Source organism: Orycteropus afer, unplaced genomic scaffold, assembly GCF_000298275.1.
Source record: "Orycteropus afer afer isolate SDZICR_OR568_19922 unplaced genomic scaffold, OryAfe1.0 scaffold00032, whole genome shotgun sequence".
NCBI lineage: Eukaryota > Metazoa > Chordata > Mammalia > Tubulidentata > Orycteropodidae > Orycteropus > Orycteropus afer.
In genome coordinates, this window is record NW_006921619.1 from 12,884,237 (window position 1) to 12,901,522 (window position 17,286).

A 17,286-nucleotide genomic window follows, 5' to 3' on the forward strand; every position below is an offset into this window, starting at 1 on the left:
CTCTTTCTGACCAGCAAACCTGGTCCCTCCCTTTTTTTTTTTCTCCAAATGATTTTGAGTTTTGTTTCACATTGTTCTCCCTCTTTATCCAGGATCTCCTACGTAGATCCCCTTCCAAGTGGATGACAGGGATAGCCAGGCACCATCTAGTTCTTCTGGTCTCATAGTCATATAGGCTGCAGATCGGATGGTGTATCAGTTGCTAGGACTAATTGTTTCCATGATGTTTGGTTTTCTTCATCATGGTATTATTTTAGACTGAGATGACCACCCTCATCTCCATCCATAAAACTCTTGTTTCTTCTCTGTGCAGATACCACTTTCCTCATGAAATAATTCCTGGTCATCATTCACCTCCCACTGTCCACACTCCTCACACTAGAAGTGAGCTCTTTTCCCTGCTCTGCTAATTCACACAACAATTAGCTGTAGGTCAGTAAAGTGTAACTGATTGGAATTCATAAGCATGGGGTCTTGCTTTGAATTCTAGCTATAGTTCTTCCTAGTGGTGTAATCTGTCTGGCCAGTTAGTCTGTTTGAGCCTGAGTAGTTTCCTCATCTATAAAATGTCTGTGAATAATTACATCCTCTTATAGGTTTTTATGAGAAATTGTGTTGTTATTATCTGTGCTTCTTTTATGATACTTGCCATTTCCTACTTTATTCATACTGTTTTTTCTCTTTCCAGGTGGAAGTTCTTTAGAGTGGGAAGGCCTTTGCTGTGCCGTGAACATGTGGGAACTGCTGCTAATGCTTCTCTTTTTTTTTTTCTTCTTCTTCTTCTTTTGACTTTTATTCTGGTGAAAACACACACCAAGACATTCATCAACATAACAACTTCCACATTTTTAGCTCAAGGACATTGATGACATTTTTCATGTTGAGCCACCATTACTGCTATCCTTTTTTAAAATATTCTACCACCATTAGCATAAACTCAATGCCCCACAAACAAAACCTTCCCCTTTCTCCCTCCCTCCTACCCCTGGTAACCACAAATAATCTTTGGCACCTACACACACACACACACACACACACAACCAAAAAAAACCCAAACTCACTGCCGTCGAGTCAGATCCAACTCATAGAGACCCCTCCTTGGCTTTTGAGGTGGTATCACTATGGAAGTAGATTGCCTAGTCTTCCTTCCGAAGAGTGGCTATATATATTGTAGTGCTTAAGACATGACTGTTAACCAGAAGGCTGGTGGTTCAAACCCACTAGCCACTCCTTGGAAGGAAGTCTGGGCAATCTACTTCTGTAGTGATACTGCCTTGGAAAGCCAAGGAGGGGTCACTATGAGTGGGATCCGACTCGACGGCAGTGAGTTTTTTTTTTGTACATACACACACACACACATGCACACACATAAGTATATATGTCATTGTTTTTTGGTGCTGTCAAGTTGGCTCTGACTCACAGTAACCCTACGTACAACAGAATGAAACCTTGCCTGGTCCTGCACCAGCCTCAAAATCCTTGCTATACCTGAAGCCATTGCGGCAGCCACTGTGTCAGTCCATCTTATTGAGGGCCTTCCCCTTTTTTACTGACCCTCTACTTTACCAAGCATGATATCCTTCTCCAGAGAATGATCCCTTCTGACAATATGACCAAAGTAGGTGAGACAAAGTCTTGCCATTCTCGCTTCCAAGGAGCATTCTAGCTGCACTTCCTGCAGGAGAGATTTGTTCATGCCTCTGGCAGTCCATGGTCCTTTCAGTATTCTTCACCAACACCACACCTCAAAAGCATCAACTCTTCTTTGGTCTTCCTTATTCATTGTCCAGCTCTCACATGCATATGAGGAGATTTAAAATACCATAGCTTGGGTTAGGCACACCTTAATTTTCAAAGAGACAGCTTTGTTCTTCAGCACTTTAAAGAGGTCTTTTGCAGCAGATTGGCCCAGTGCAATACATTGTCTGATTTCTTGATTGCTTCTAGCATTGGTGTTGATTTTGGAACCAAGTAATATGAAATCTTTGACAACTTTGATCTTTTCTCCATTTATCATGATGCTGTTCATTGGTCCAGTTGTGAGGATGTTCATATTCTTCCCACAGAGCAACTGGTAGGTTTGATACATATCTGTATGTATACACATATATATTTTAACGTATTTAGGAATTTTCCCTCCCCTCTCCTCCCATCCTTGGTTACTAACAAAGAAAGTTTCCTTCTGTATGAAAACCTTCCCTTGACTTTTTCCAATAACGGACTAATACAATATTTGTCCTGCTGTGATTGACTTTTTTCACTCAGCATAATATCCTCCAAGTTCATCCACATTATGCAGTGTTTTGCAGATTGCACATTATTCTGCAAAAGCTTCTTTAAGAATTCCAGACAACCTAAGTTGTGGCATCTTTGCTGGCTCATTTCTAGTTGAAGCCCCCAGTGGCACTGTGCTGGGCCTGGCTGGGGGCTCCATGATTTGGAGCTGTGGCATACTGTATGTGTTATATTGGTCTCCGGCTCTTGGTTCTTGAGTGACAGGAGGGAGGTTAGAATTGTGTCTAGCTTATCTTCTAATTCAAGGAGGCGGGTGGTGTTGGAAGTCACCTGAAGGCAGAGCAAAGTCCTGTTCTGAACATGAGACTTGGATTCTTACCTGGGTCTGCCAGACTTAGAGGAAAGGGTCGATGAATGTGTGGATTAGGCAATATCTTCTCGGTGAGTAGTGCAACAGAGAGGGGGCTCCCTTCAGAGGCAGCTTTCCTGCTCACCCTTGCTATGCTTAGAGGCTGACTGTGGAAGGAAATTCCTTTCTTTTTTATTTTTTTTAAGAGAATTCCTTTCTTAAAGAGGTAACTCTACTATTTAACTTTCCTTTGCATTATGTCCCAAAATGTGACAGCCAAGATTCTCAAGGTCCAAATGCGTTAGCCTTGCACTTGAGGGCCTCCATGTTCTGGATGCAGCATTCCTTCCAACTTCACGTTGTACAGCATGCTGCCACATCCCTGCCACTGGCCTCACCAGATTAGTCACTTTCCCCTAGAACACCCTGAACTTGTCCTCGTCAAGGCCTTTGCACATTGTGTTCCCTGGTGCTATTTATCTCTTCCTCATGCGTGGAAAATCTCGTGGGTGTTCAGGACATTTAGATGTCACATCATCTGCAGAGGCCTTCTAGACCCTCATGGGGACATTGTTTGTACTTCTGTTTTTGCATGTTTTTCAGTCCATCTTGTATATGTCCCAGTGTGTCCCCAGTGAGGCTGTGACTTTCCAGGAGTGGTAAGTCTATCTCACTCATCTTTGTGCTCTGTAGCACCTACACCTGGGAGTTCACACTCTGCCTTAGCAAGTACAGGAGGCATGAGTTAATGTCTGTTTTGTTCACTCCTGTATGCAGGGCGCGTGGCATCATGTCAGCCAACAGTTGTGCCAGAAGGGTATTCAGAAGTCCATGTTAGAGTTATCTACCATTTGTTTGATCAGGAGCCCAGCCACTTGTATTTTGATTTAGAATTGGCCTAATACCAGCTCATTGGTCACCTTTCACTTATGCCTATTTCCCACGTACCCAGAAGATGTCTTCTCAGTGTCAGGGCTCTGAGCTTTTTATTTCCCTTAAGAGCATAGTAGCAAGGTAGAATTCAAAAAGGAATTACTTGCTTCTAATTTTTTGTTTTTAGTTTGAAAATACTAGAGTCTTTGTTTTTATGCCAAAGCTCCTTGAAATGAAAAATAGCAGATTTTATTTTTCAAAATATATTTTTACCTCTAGCAGAAGAACTGCCCATATTATAGTTATAACTGCCAAGGCACAAAGCTCATGTCCTAGAGCTTGAATTTGAAGACTTGGTTCAAATTCTGGCTTAACCACTTTCTAGCTCTGAAATTTTGTATAGGTGCCTAACTTCCTTTACCTGCATTGTACAACCCTCATAGAGTTGATGGAAAACTTAAATGAGGTATTGGACGTCAAAGTGGTATTTTATTACTGTGTGGTTCAGAAGCAGGATTTGATGGCCATTTTTAAATAGCAGTTCTAGAAGGTTTGCTATTGAAGGATAATACTTATCTGTGTAAATTTTCAAATGTATTTTCTTTTTCGTTTTGAATGAAAATACAAGTTTACCATCAGGGGACATAATTTGTATGACAGACTTGAGGAACATAACAGGACTTATAAGAGTCAGTTACAGTTCAAGTAAATTAGAACCACAGTGCCATGTTGTTGTTGTTGTTGTTATGTGCCGTTGAGTCGGGCTCGACTCATAGCGACCTCTCCTTGGGTTTCCGAGGCAGTATCACTATGGAAGTAGATTGCCCAACCTTCCTTCGGAGGAGTGGCTGGTGGGTTTGAACCACCAGGCTTCTAGTTAGCAGTCAAGTACCTTAGGCACTAAGCTACCAGAGCTCCTACAGTGCTATAGACTTTGAGAAATTATAGAAACCTCTGGTGGCATGGTAGGTAATGCATTTGGCCGCTAACCAGAAGGTTGGTGGTTCAAACCTACCAGCTGCTCTGTGGGAAGAATATGAGGTATTCTACTTCTGTAAAGATTTACAGCCTTAGAAATCCAATGGGGGTTGCTATGAGTCAAAATCAATTCAATGGCAGTGAGTTATTTATTTATATTTTTTGGAAGGCACAGGGGTGAGCATTACTTAATACATGGGATGTGCATTTCTGTGCTGTACATTTTAGATGTGGGATCTCAGAAAATGATTACATACACCCTGAGGAGTAGATGATATTAGCCCAGTTTCACAGACAGGGAAGCTAGAACTCTGGGAGGTTAAATAATTTATCTAGGTCCCCATCTCAGCAAGGATTAGAAACCAAATTTGAACCCAGGTCCAATATTGAGGTCTTAAGCTTCATACTGCCATGGATAGCCTCTAGACATCCTTCCCATTTACAGATGGGTTGAGTCCTGACTTCACTTTGTTGATCATCTCATTCCAGGGGCAGCCACTAATTTAGGCCAGATACAGCGGGAGAAATCTGCAGCCTTAATATCCCATAACTCGCTTAATGAATCTAGATGAGTTTCTTGACTTTGCCTGCCAAGAATCTGCTCGTAAAATGTCTCATTCTGAGCTCCTTTAACTGTTCTCATTCATCAGCTTTTACTTCTCTTGCTCTCTTGTGGGGAAAAACTTGAGGTCAGGGGTGTATTTGAAGGGAACTTTTATGTTTTCTTTAAAAAAATAATATAGGAGGAAACTCAAATACATTGACTATCTCAATACTCCTGTCTCCTCTGGCCATTGATGGGCAACATTGCTGAGGGAAGCACATGGGACCCATGGTTGGCAGCCATCACTGACCACTGAGAGCACTTTGGGCCAACTGTTACTTTCTCTTTTGAGAGTTAATTTATTCACCTGTAAAGTGAGAGAGCACTTCTAGGTGATATCCAAGCTTTTCAAATTTTGCATGTGTGATGGTGTCAAAACCACCCATTTCTGCTGAGCTGTGGAATCCTGCAGCTGTTTCTCTGATACTTTTCAATCTTTAGATTTAATCTATTCAACAATGTATAATTTTTTAAAGGGAAGCTTTTACAGACATTTCTGAAATGTAAGGATGTGTGGGGGGAGATAAATGGGTGTTAAAAAATAGAAAACAACCAATTAAATAGTATATAGCACATAATTCTCCTTGGAAACTTACCGCGAAATTGAGGAGCACTTTAACAACTAGTAATTTAAATTGCATTTGAACTCTGCTAATGGTTTGTTTGCATGAGAACTTCAATCATTTCACAGCGGTTCTTTAGTGAAGCTGCTTGTTCTCTTTATGGAAGAGAAGGAAAAAAAAAATATTCAAAGAGAAGTTGACTGTGGAAAAGGGAGGCCACTTTCATTTGTGCATGGAGGGAATCCAGCAGGGGTGTGAGTAAGTCTCCCCAAGGACAAGGGTGAGGGCTGGGCCTTTCAGGGAATGTTAGAAATCTGGAAAGTCATATGTTGTAGATACTGTTCTGATTTCTGTTTCCCTCTGCAAGGAGAAGCTTACATTTCATGGGGCTTGGGTGTGGGGGATGTCTTTCTGTTTTCCACCAGATTCTACTGTCTGCAGACATAGTGCTGACCTTCTAACAATCTATCAGCAAGTTTGGAATTATTCTTTTCTCTTATTTCAGTGAACACAGCTTTGGGGGTTCTAATGTCCTTGAAGACCACTAGCGCCCAGAAAGCTCACTGCTTTGCTGAGCTCATGTTGATGATGTTCCATTTTCCCTATTTAATTTTTTTGTGCTGTTGGGATATACTGGGAGAGTGTTGACGCAGATGTTAAGAGGCCAGCGCTTGTACGACCTGGCTTTGCTCCATAACTGACCATGTGACTAAGGGCAAGTCATGGGCCCAGTAAACCTCGATTTTCTCCTCCATCAACATTGGGTGGTAACTGGATCCAGTGGACCTGCCCTGCCACTCGTGGTGTGCTCCTGGAGTATTCACCTTCTTGGCCCCCAGCTTATCTTCCTGTCAGTTGGAAGGGTTGAAGTCGGCCATTTTAAGGTCCTTCCCAACTTTGTACTTCTGTGGATATTTCTTAAATTATAAAGTTCACTAAAAATGAATATTGTGAGATTGGTTAAATAACATTTAAATGACAACAGTGAAAATGGGTATGGAGTTTTTCTGGTATATGATTTCTCCTGCCTACACAAAAGATACATTTTACAATAGTTCACAGCCTGGGAATACTTGTCTGTTGGAATTTATATTGCGTAATCCTTATGAATGGGAATTGACTCTACGACAGTGAGTTTGGTTTTGGTTTTTTGTTTAAGAGTTACAGTTTTTTTTAATGAAAGAAAGCCTATAAGGAGAGTTTACCAAGAAACTTCAAGGTTATCCAGCTCTCTCCTGCTCATGCTCACCATTTTTTTCAGGTGAGGAAACTAAAATTTAGACAGATCACTAGATCTCATAGTTAGAGATTGGTCTACAAACTGATATTTCTTTTCTCTTTTCATTTGTTATACTTCAGATTTTTTCCCCCTTTTTTTGTGTATGTGCCTAAAATCTGAGTAGCTAACTAATTGACCTATCTCTTTCACCTCTATTACTGAAGAGAAGCATATTTTTGCACAAGGGCTGAGGAAGGAACACTGGGACAGCAACATTTTCTTCCCTATCACCCTAACATATAGGAACCATGTGGTACAGTGTTAAAGAGCTCAGCTGCTAACCAAAATTGTCAGCAGTTCGAACCCACAGTAGAATATAAGTGTCAGGAACTGACTGAACTTTAGGAAGGATACAGAGAAGCCACTTGACTTGTGAGTTTCAAACCTGGCTTCATTTCTAGTGTGTCTTAGTCAGTGAGTTCATGAACTTGGGAGGCTCTAAAGTTGGTAAGACCCTAGAGGTTCATAATCACCTTCTGTCTTAGTTATCTAGTGCTACCATGACAGAAATATAGGTGGGAACTTTAACAAACAAAAGTTGATTTCCTCAGAGTTTAGGAGGCTAGACATCTGAATGCAGGGTGCTGGCTTTAGGGGATAACTTTTTGTCAGCTCTGGGAGAAGGTGCTTGTCTCTTTGAGCTTCTCTTCTTGGGTGATCTTCATGTGGTGTGGCATCTCCTTTCCTCTATTTCAGCTACTAGCTTGTGATTAATCTCTCTATGCTAACCAAAAAGAGGAAGGAAAAAGATGAGGCACTGTGCTCCTATAAAGATTTACAGCCTTGGAAACCTTATGGGGCTATTCTCCTTCACCCTCTATGGTCTTTATGAGTTCAAATCGACTAGATGGCAGTGGGTTTGGTTGGGTTAATATCTCAGTAGAGATTGACCCAATACACACCCAGTACCAGTCCTGCCTCATTAACAAAAACAACCCATTCTCAAATGGGATTATAACCACAGGCATAGAGGTCAGGAATTATAACACACACTCTCTGGGGACACAGTTAGATCCATAATACCTTCCTTCTTTCATTTTCCACAGGTGGGGACACTGGGACCCAGAGAGAAAAGTGAAGACGCAATCCTTTCCCCTTGAATCCCAGTCTAGTGCTTTTCCTTCGTTCCACTGTGCACTCAACGTGGGGAAGATAGGTTTCCTTGTTGGTGAGTGCTATGCAGAAAAGTAGACTTTCATCTTTTGAAATCAATGAGCATGGCTTAGTGGGTTTTAAAAATGAGCAGTTTCTATTTAAAGCATGGGCACTAGTAATGTGGATGAATTAAGAACTAGGGGAGAACCAAAATGTCCTTCCTTTTTCTTGAGTTGATTTCGTTGGCAATGGACAAGATATAATAATGCTAATAAAATGTGTGGTGAGCAAAAGCAGGCCTCAGCTCTTGGTAGGTGGCATGCAGAGAAATTGGAAGAAAATTTGGAATAATGATGATTTTGGGTTGCCAGTAACTGTATTGCTTTCTTCTTTTTCCTTTGGCACGGAGTGAAATGTTCTTGAAATTGATAGACCAAAATGAAAATGTCAGTGAACAGCAGTGTTGTGAGTGTTTGTAAGGAAAGAAAGTAATATTCCTGAATGGGTTTTGTTTATCCCTGTGCAAGTTGCTACTTCTGCTGTCATCTTACTTAATTTCACAACATCCCTTAGAGGTAGGTGCAGCTCAAACTATTTAGATAAAGGCTGAGAACCTTTGTCTTAAAGGTCCTGCTAGAACTTCATTGGGATCTGAGTTTGAATCCTGATGGGCACCTAGGAGGGAGAATGGTGACCAGGTAAGGTAAGATTCCTCTTGTGTTTTGGGGCACCTCTGTGGTTAGTGTATAGAATACAATGTTATATTCTAAAAAATGGGAATTGCGAGAAGAATCAATGGTGTGGTTACCCTGGGCTGTGGGAAGATCTAGAAGAGGTGGGTAATTCTGGGTAAGGATCCACTTAGGATAGAACCTATGGTTTTCATCCTGAGGGCAAGTCGAAATGTACCCCCCAAGTATTAGTTTTATATTGAATAAATAACATGCCTTGACATGTTCATGGTATGGTTTTCAAAGCAGAGCAAATGCTATTGTGCTTCTGGTGGCACAGTGGTTAAGGCATTTGGCTGCTAACCAAAAGGTCAGCAGTTTGAACCCACCAGCTGCTCTGTGGGAAAAGGGAAGTCAGTCTGCTTCTGTAAAGATTTATAGCCTTGGAAATACTGTAGGGCAGTTCTGCTCTGTCCTCTAGGAGTTGCTGTGAGTTGGAATCAACTTCATGGCAGTGGGTTTGGTTTTGCATTCCTTTAAAACTGTTACTTAGTTAATAGTTGCCCTTTGTGGTTTCTTTTTTAAATCAGTGTATCTAAAAGTACAACTACCTTTCTATGGAGCCTGAGAATCTATATAAAATGAAAGATTGGAAACCACTGCTTTAGCTCTTAAATCTTTTAGATTGTTAACGTTTCAAATGAGGTCTTGATTTCTTTTTCCCACTAGCGTACAGTTTAGTCATCAACTGTGAATCTTACCTGCTCTACCTCCTTAGGTTTTTTATTCTTTAAAATTAATTGTGATAAATACTAAACCCTGTTTATAATAAAAAAAAAAAAAAAAATGAAGTGTATAATGACAGGATGGGAAAGATTGTCTTAATAGGAGAGAGCTGGAAGAGGCGCAAGCTCTGGTGGCATAGTGCCAAAGGCATTTGACTATTAACCAGAAGCCTGGTGGTTCAAACCAACCAGCCACTACTTCTGTAGAGATACCTGGAAGGAGCGAGAACTCTTGGGTCCTTTATAGCCTTGGAAACCTAAGAAGGGGTTACTGTGAGTCAAATCGAATCGACTCGATGGCGGTGAGTTTGGTTTGTTTTTGTTTTTTTAAGCTAATTATGAGCCAGTGATGGCTTTTGTTTTTTAAAACACTGAGGCAGCTTCAGACTGCATGAAACAGAGTATGGTATCTAGAAGAAAGTAGGCAGGTGATCCGGCAAAACAGCAGACACCTGGAAATTGGCCAGTCCACATTTAAGGTGGGCCTCAGGCCCTATTGAGTGGTGTACATGGTGAAGCACACAACTGCTAACACAAAGGTTGGTGATTCAAATCTACCCAGAGGCGCCTTGGAGGAAAGGCCAGGAAGCTACTTCACAGCCATCGAAAACTCTAAGTGCAGTTCATCTCTAACACACCTAAGGTCTCCATGAGTCAGAATCAATTCAATGACAGCTTTTTTTTTTTTTTTTTTTTCCAGGCCCCGCTTTAGCAGGGCTCCAGCTCTGTTTCTCTGCCCCACCCTTCTCTGTCTTTTGGTTTCATCCTTCAGATATTTTATCTCGTGGTCATGAGATTGCTGCCAATTGTAACTCAGTTATAGCCATTTTCCTTCCCATTTGTGGGGAAGAGGGCCTTGTTTGCCATATTCCCATAGGCTTGGGTTACTGTGTATTCCTGAACCAGTCACTGAGTTCAGGGAGATGGCACTATGATAATTGGCATGTAAGAGCAAGAGGTCTCCCCTGGAACTGATGCTAGAGACAATTGCACCAAAACCTCATGGCAGCACCACAGTGGAGAAGAGCTAGTCCCTCAAAGGAACATCTGGATGTTGTTAGGGAGAGGGAGGGAGGATTATATGCTGTATGGACAACCACACATGTTTTCTCTACCACTTCCTCTCCTATCAGAGCTCCCCTAGAGTGCTAGGCTTTAGCTCTTGCCTCACCCTTTGAAAGGGACATTAGCCAGGTAGCTTCTCCGTAAGAGGATATATAGGGAAATCCTACCAGGAATTGATATAGGAATGAGACCCTGGAGAAGGCAGAATGATAGTACGCATGTGATAATGGCCTTCAGGAATAGAAAACCTGGTAGGAAGAAGGATAGTGTCTTCCATTCATGCATGTATCCCTAGTCTAGTGGAATTTCTGGTACACAAGAGGTGCATTTTTGTGGAAAGAATACATCAAAAGAGGGTTCTGTCAGGTATTGATCAATCCTCTGTTGGGGAATGATAGGAATTCTTGCACAGATGAAGCTGGACTGCATGGGTTTATGAGAATGAAACAAATGGCTGGACAGAAAGAGGGCTTAGGGATCCGTATGGCTGAAGAAGCTTGTGAGTGAATAAAAAGACAGTGAGGAGTGGTGGGGTAGGCAACTAGAAGAGCTGGTTTGCTGTCGTAGATCTGCCAGTTATTAGATGTACAGCCCTAGCTTTAGCCTAGGAGGCAGGAAGTCGAGAGAGGTAGATTCAGAGACTGAGGAAGTGAATGTTTGAGAGGCCCCACAGATGCTATGGTCTAGCCTGTTTGGCTCTTGCTTTGTTTGATTAGATAATCACACCTCCTGCCCCAGGCATGACTGGCCCAGTGGGAGTCAGGAAGGAAATTATTTCCCTCTGTTGACACCGGTGTACAATTGTCGACTGTAGCCAGGGGCTTTCAGTTTTAATATTTCCTCTTTGGTCCTCAGAAGCATCCTCTGTGGGAAACAAAGCATTGGTCACTTCCGTCAGAGGTGAATGTCTTGGCTCTCTACAATTACTCCATCAGGGCTTTCTGGGAATGTGTGATCATCTGCTTAGCCAGCGTTGATTGCTTTTGTGTTATTTGCTTCAACAAACTACAAAAGGACTTGCTGGGGCTGAGCAGTGATTCATTCAGCCTCCTGAGCTCTGTGGCTGTTCATGGAACCCAGGGATGTCTTATGGGAGGTAGGTTGCTGCCTTCCTCTTGATTCTACACTCTTCTATTTCCTGACTGGCTCAGTTAGCTAGTGCTGCTGTAACAGAAATACTGCGAAAGGGTGGCTTTAAGAAATAAAAATTTATTTTTTCATGTGTATACTTTTTGTTGTTGTTGTTGTCAGGTGCTGTTCAGTCTAGAAGTCTGAATTCAGGGCATCAGCTCTAGGGGAAGGCTCTCTCTTTGTAATCTCTAGGGGAAAATCCTTGCCTCGGCTTCTGTAGCCCTAGCATTTCTTGGTTCCTTGGTGATTTTCATGCGGCATCTGTATTTCCCTCTCTGTGATTGCTTGCTTCTGTGCCTGTTGTTGTTGTGAGGTGCTGTGGAGTAGGCTCGTAGCAACCCTGTGTACAGCAGAAGGAAATGCTGCCCGATCCTGCACCAGCCTCACAATCCTTGCTATACCTGAATCCATGGTTACAGCCACTGTGCTAATCCATCTTGTTGAGGGCCTTCCCCCTTTTCACTGACCCTCCACTTTACTAAGCATGGTATCTATCCTTCTCCAGGAACTGGTCCTTTCTGACAACATAACAGAAGTAGGTGAGACGAAGTTTGGCCATTCTCGCTTCCAAGGAGCATTCCAGATGTGCTTCTTCCAGGACAGATTTGTTAGTTCTTTTAGCAGTCCACGGTACTTTCAGCATTCTTCACCAACACCACAACTCAAAAGCATCAATTCTTCCTCAGTCTTCCTTATTCATTATCCAGTTTTCACAAGCATATGAGGCTTGGGTTAGGCACACCTTAATCTTCAAAGAGACATCTGTGCTCTTCAGTATTTTATAGAGGTCTTTTACAGAAGATTTGCCCAGTGCAATATGTCGTCTGATTTCTTGACTGCTGCTTCCATTGGTGTTGATTGTGGAACCAAGTAATATGAAATCTTTGACAACTTCAATCTTTTCTCCATTTATCATGGCACTTACTCTGCTCTTTTTATATCTCAAATGTGATTGGCTTTAAGACACACCCTATACTGGTATGATCTCATTAACATAATGAAGAAAACCTCTTCCCAAATGGGATGACATCTACTTCTATAGGGGTTAGGATTCCAACACATAATTTTGAGGACACAATTCAATCCATAGCACTGATTTTCTGGCACAGTTGAGGTAGCCCTACTCTCTCCTGTTTGTGAGTCTAGTGGTATGGCCCTAGGAGATTAGAGGAATTCTGGGTTCTCCCACACTTGATCAGGGTACAGTGGAGGGGGTTTGATACTAGGAAGAAGAGAGAACTCTTGGGTCCTTTATAGATTATTGCCAAATAACTGGTTTCTGGAGTGTTTGCATATTGTCTCCCTTCATCCCAGTGTTCCTCTGGAAGTTAGTGACCCTCAGGATTTTTAGGACACCAAGGTGAGTTAGGCACAGTCTCTGTTCATGAGAAGCTAATGATTCAGCTGGGGAGAAGGCACACATGCAAGAGAGAGACACACATTACAAAAGTATTGTTTACAACACACATTTATTAATCCCAAGATATATTTAAGGTCTCATATTATGTACTTGAGAAATCAAAATAGACAACTTATAGCCCCATATCTCTAGGGGCTTAGATGATGCTTTATGACAGTGGACAGAGAGGTGGTCAGGGTGGCCCACTAGTGCTGTACAGATTTTAGGAGAGGATGCAACTGATAGGAGAGGCTTGGTTGACAGGTAAGGGGTCCCTTACCTTCTGTGTGTGATTCATTTTGCAGCTCATTTCTACCAATATGCTGCTGCAGAAAGTGCCATGTACTTCCTAGGCCTTAATGAAAAATGATGGAGTTGGTTGGGACCATTAAAATAATCTAGGATTAAGCATATCTAACTTGAATGCTGTATTAGTTATCTTTTGCTGTGTAACAAATTACCTGAAATGAAGCATCTTAAAACAACAAGCATTTATTATCTCATAGTTTCTGTGGGTCAGGAATCTGGAAATAGCTTTTTTGTTTGTTTTTTGGTCAAAGTCTTTTGTAAGATTGCTGTCAGGGTGTCTGGTAGGACTGTGGTCTCATCTGAAGGCTCACCTGGGGAGGAACCACTGCCAGACTCACATGATTGTTGGCAAGATTCAGTTCCTCATAGGTTGTTGGACTGAGGTCTTTGGTTTCTTGCTGGCTATTGGCTGGAAGCCTCCCTCAGATCCTTGACATGTGGGCCTCTGCAAAGGCAGCTCACAACATGACAGCTGGTTTCCCTCTCTGCAAGTGAGTTAGAGTGAGTCTTTAAGATGCAAACCATAGTCTTTTTCTAATCTAATCTCAGAAGGTGGGAACCAGGAGGAAAAGTGGTGTGGGTACAGAGCAGCCTGGAAGGTGGTAACCAGGAGGAGAGGTGGTGCGGTGGGTGCAGAGTGGCCTAGAAGGTGGGAACCAGGAGGAGAGGTGGTGCGGTGGATGTGAACAGCCCTGCAGGTGGGAACCAGGAGAGGTGGCATGGTGGGTGCAGAGTGGCCTGGAAGGCGGGAAACAGGAGGAGAGGTGGGTGGCAGGTGTGGAGTGGCCCAGAAGGAGGGTACTTGGAGGAGAGGCAGCACAGCAGGCTTGGAATGGCTGATGGAGATCAGGAAGGGAGGAGAGCAGTTTGGAACAACTGAAGGAGACAAACTGGTCTGTCATTTTGTCATACCGTGGTGGCTTGCATGTTGCTGTGAGGCTAGAGATTATGCCACCGGTATTTTAAGTGCCAGTAGAGTTACCCATGGTGGACAGCTTTCAGTGGAGCTTCCAGACTAAGACAGACTTGGAAGAAGGAAAAGGCCATCCACTTTTCAAACAACTGGCCAGTGAAAACCTTATGAATAACAGTGAAACACTGTCTGATATATTACTGGGAAATTTTATGAATAGCCCTGAACCATTGTCCGATGGAGTGCTGGAAGATGAGCCCCTCAGTCAGAATGCTCTCAAGATATGACTAAGGAAGTGCTCCTTCCTCAGAGTAGAGCTGACCTTAATGATATGGATGGAGTAAAGCTTTCAGGACCTCCATTTGCTGGTGTGGAATGACTCAAGGTGAGAAGAAACAGCTGCAAACATGCATTAATAATTGGAACTTGGAATGTATGAAGTATGAAAGTAGGAAAATGAGAAGTTGTCAAAAATGAAATGGAATGCATAAAGATTGATAACCTAGGCATTAGTGAGCTGAAATGGACTAGTTTTGGCGATTTTGAATCAGATAGTCATATGATCTACTATGCTGGGAATGACAAATTAAAGAGGAATGGTGTGGCATTCATCATCACAAAGAATGTATCAAGATCTGTCCTGAAGTATGAAGCTGTCAGTGATAGGATAATATCCATATGCCTATAAGGAAGACTAGTTAATACTACTATTATTCAGATTTAACTATCAAAGCAAAAGATGAAGAAATTGAAGATTTCTACCAATTTCTGCAGTCTGAAATTGACTGAACATGTGATCAACTGTGTTGATTATCACTGGTGACTGGAATGCAAAAGTTGGAAACAAAGAATCATCACTGGTAGTTGGAAAATATGGGCCTTGATGATAGAAATAGTGTTGGAGATTGCATGATAGAATTTTGCAAGATGAATGACTTATTCATTGCAAATACCTTTTTTCAATAACACAAATGGCAGCTATACACATGGACTTTAACAGATGGAGTACATAGGAATCAGATTGACTAGACCTGTGGAAAGAGGGAAGGAGAAGGTCAATATCTTCCATCAGAACAAGTCCAGACCATCAACTGCTCATATGAAAGTTCAAGTTGAAGCTGAATTCAATTAAAACATGTCCACGAGAGCCAAAATATGTCCTTGAATATATCCTTCCTAAGTTTAGAGACCATCTAAAGAAAAGATTTGATGCATTGAACACCAGTGGCTAAAAGCCAGAGGAATGGTGGATGACATGAAGAACATCATCCATGAAGAAAACAAAAAGTCATTAAAAAGACAGAACAGAAAGAAAAGACTGAAATGGACGTCAGAAGAGACTCTGAAACTTGCCCTTGAGTGGAGAGTAGCTAAAGCAAATAGAAGAAATGAAAAGATCAAAGAGCTGAACAGAAGATTTCGAAGAGCAGCTTGATAAGGCAAAGCCCGTTACTATAATGAAATGTGCAAAGACCTGGAGTTGGAAAGCGAAAAGAAGGACACTCTCGCCATTTCTCAAGTTGAAAGAACTGAAGAAAAATTTAAGCCTCAGGTTGCAATATTGACAGGTTCTATGGGAAAAATGTTGAATGATGCAGGAAACATCAAAAGAAGATGGAAGGAATACACAGAGTCACTGTACCAAAAAGAACTGGTTGAATTTCTTCAGTGTCAAGAAGTGGCATATGATCAATGGTATTGAAGAAAGAAGTCAAAACTGCACTGAAAGAATTGGTGAAAAACAAGGCTCCAGGAGTTGACAGAATACACATTGAGATGTTTCAAGAAATGGATGCCTTGCTGGAGGCACTCACTCGGCTATGGCAAGAGATTTGGAAAACAGTGACCTGGCCAACTGATTGGAACAGATCCATATTTGTACTTATTCTGAAGAAAGGTGATCCCACAGAATTTGGAAATATCATATACAAGTAAAATCTTACTAAAGATAATTCAAAAATGGTTGCAGCAGTATATTGACGGAGAACTTCCATAAATGCAAGCTGTATTCAGAAGAGGATGTGGAATGAAGGATATCATTGCTGATGTCAGATGGATCTTGGCTCAAATAAAAAAATACCAGAAAGATGTTTACTTGTGTTTTACTGACTATGCAAAAGCATTTGATTGTGTGGATTATAACAAATTATGGATAGCATTGAAAAGAATGGGAATTCCAGAACATTTAATTGTATTCATGAGGAACCTGTACATAGACCACGAGGCTTTTGTTCATACAGAACAAGGGGATACTACATGGTTCAAAATCAGAAAGGGAATGTGTCAGGGTTGTATCCTTTCGCCATACTTATTCAGTCTGTATGCTGAGCAAATAATCCAAGAGCTGGACTATATGAAGAAGAACATGGCATCAGGATTGGAGGAAGGCTCATTAACAACCTGCGATATGCAGATGACACAACTTTGCTTGCTGAAAGTGAGGATGATTTGAAGCACTTACTGAATGAAGAGTGTAGACTACAGTCTACAGTATGGATTATACCTCAGTATAAAGAAGACAAAAATCCTCACAACTGGACCAATAAGCAGCATCACGATAAATGGAGAAAGATTGAAGTTGTCAAAAACTTCATATTACTTGGTTCTTCAGTCAACACCAATGGAAGCAGCAGTCAAGACATCAGATGATGAATTATATTGGGTAAATCTGCTGCCACAGACCTCTTTCAAGTGCTGAAGAGCCAGGATATCTCCTTGAAGACTAAGGTGTGCCTAACTCGAGCCATGGTATTTCTAATTGCCTCATATGCATGTGAAAGCTGGATAATGAATAAGGAAGACTGAAGAAGAATTGATGCTTTTTGAGTTGTGGTATTGGAGAAGAATGCTGAAAGTACCGTGGACTGCTAAAGGAACTAACAAATCTGTCCTGGAAGAAGTACATCTGGAATGCCTCTTGGAAGTGAGAATGGCCAGACTTTGTCCCACCTACTTTGGTCACGTTGTCAGAAGGGACCATTCTCTGTAGAAGGATATCATGCTTGGTGAAGTGGAGGGTCAATGAAGGAAGGAAAGG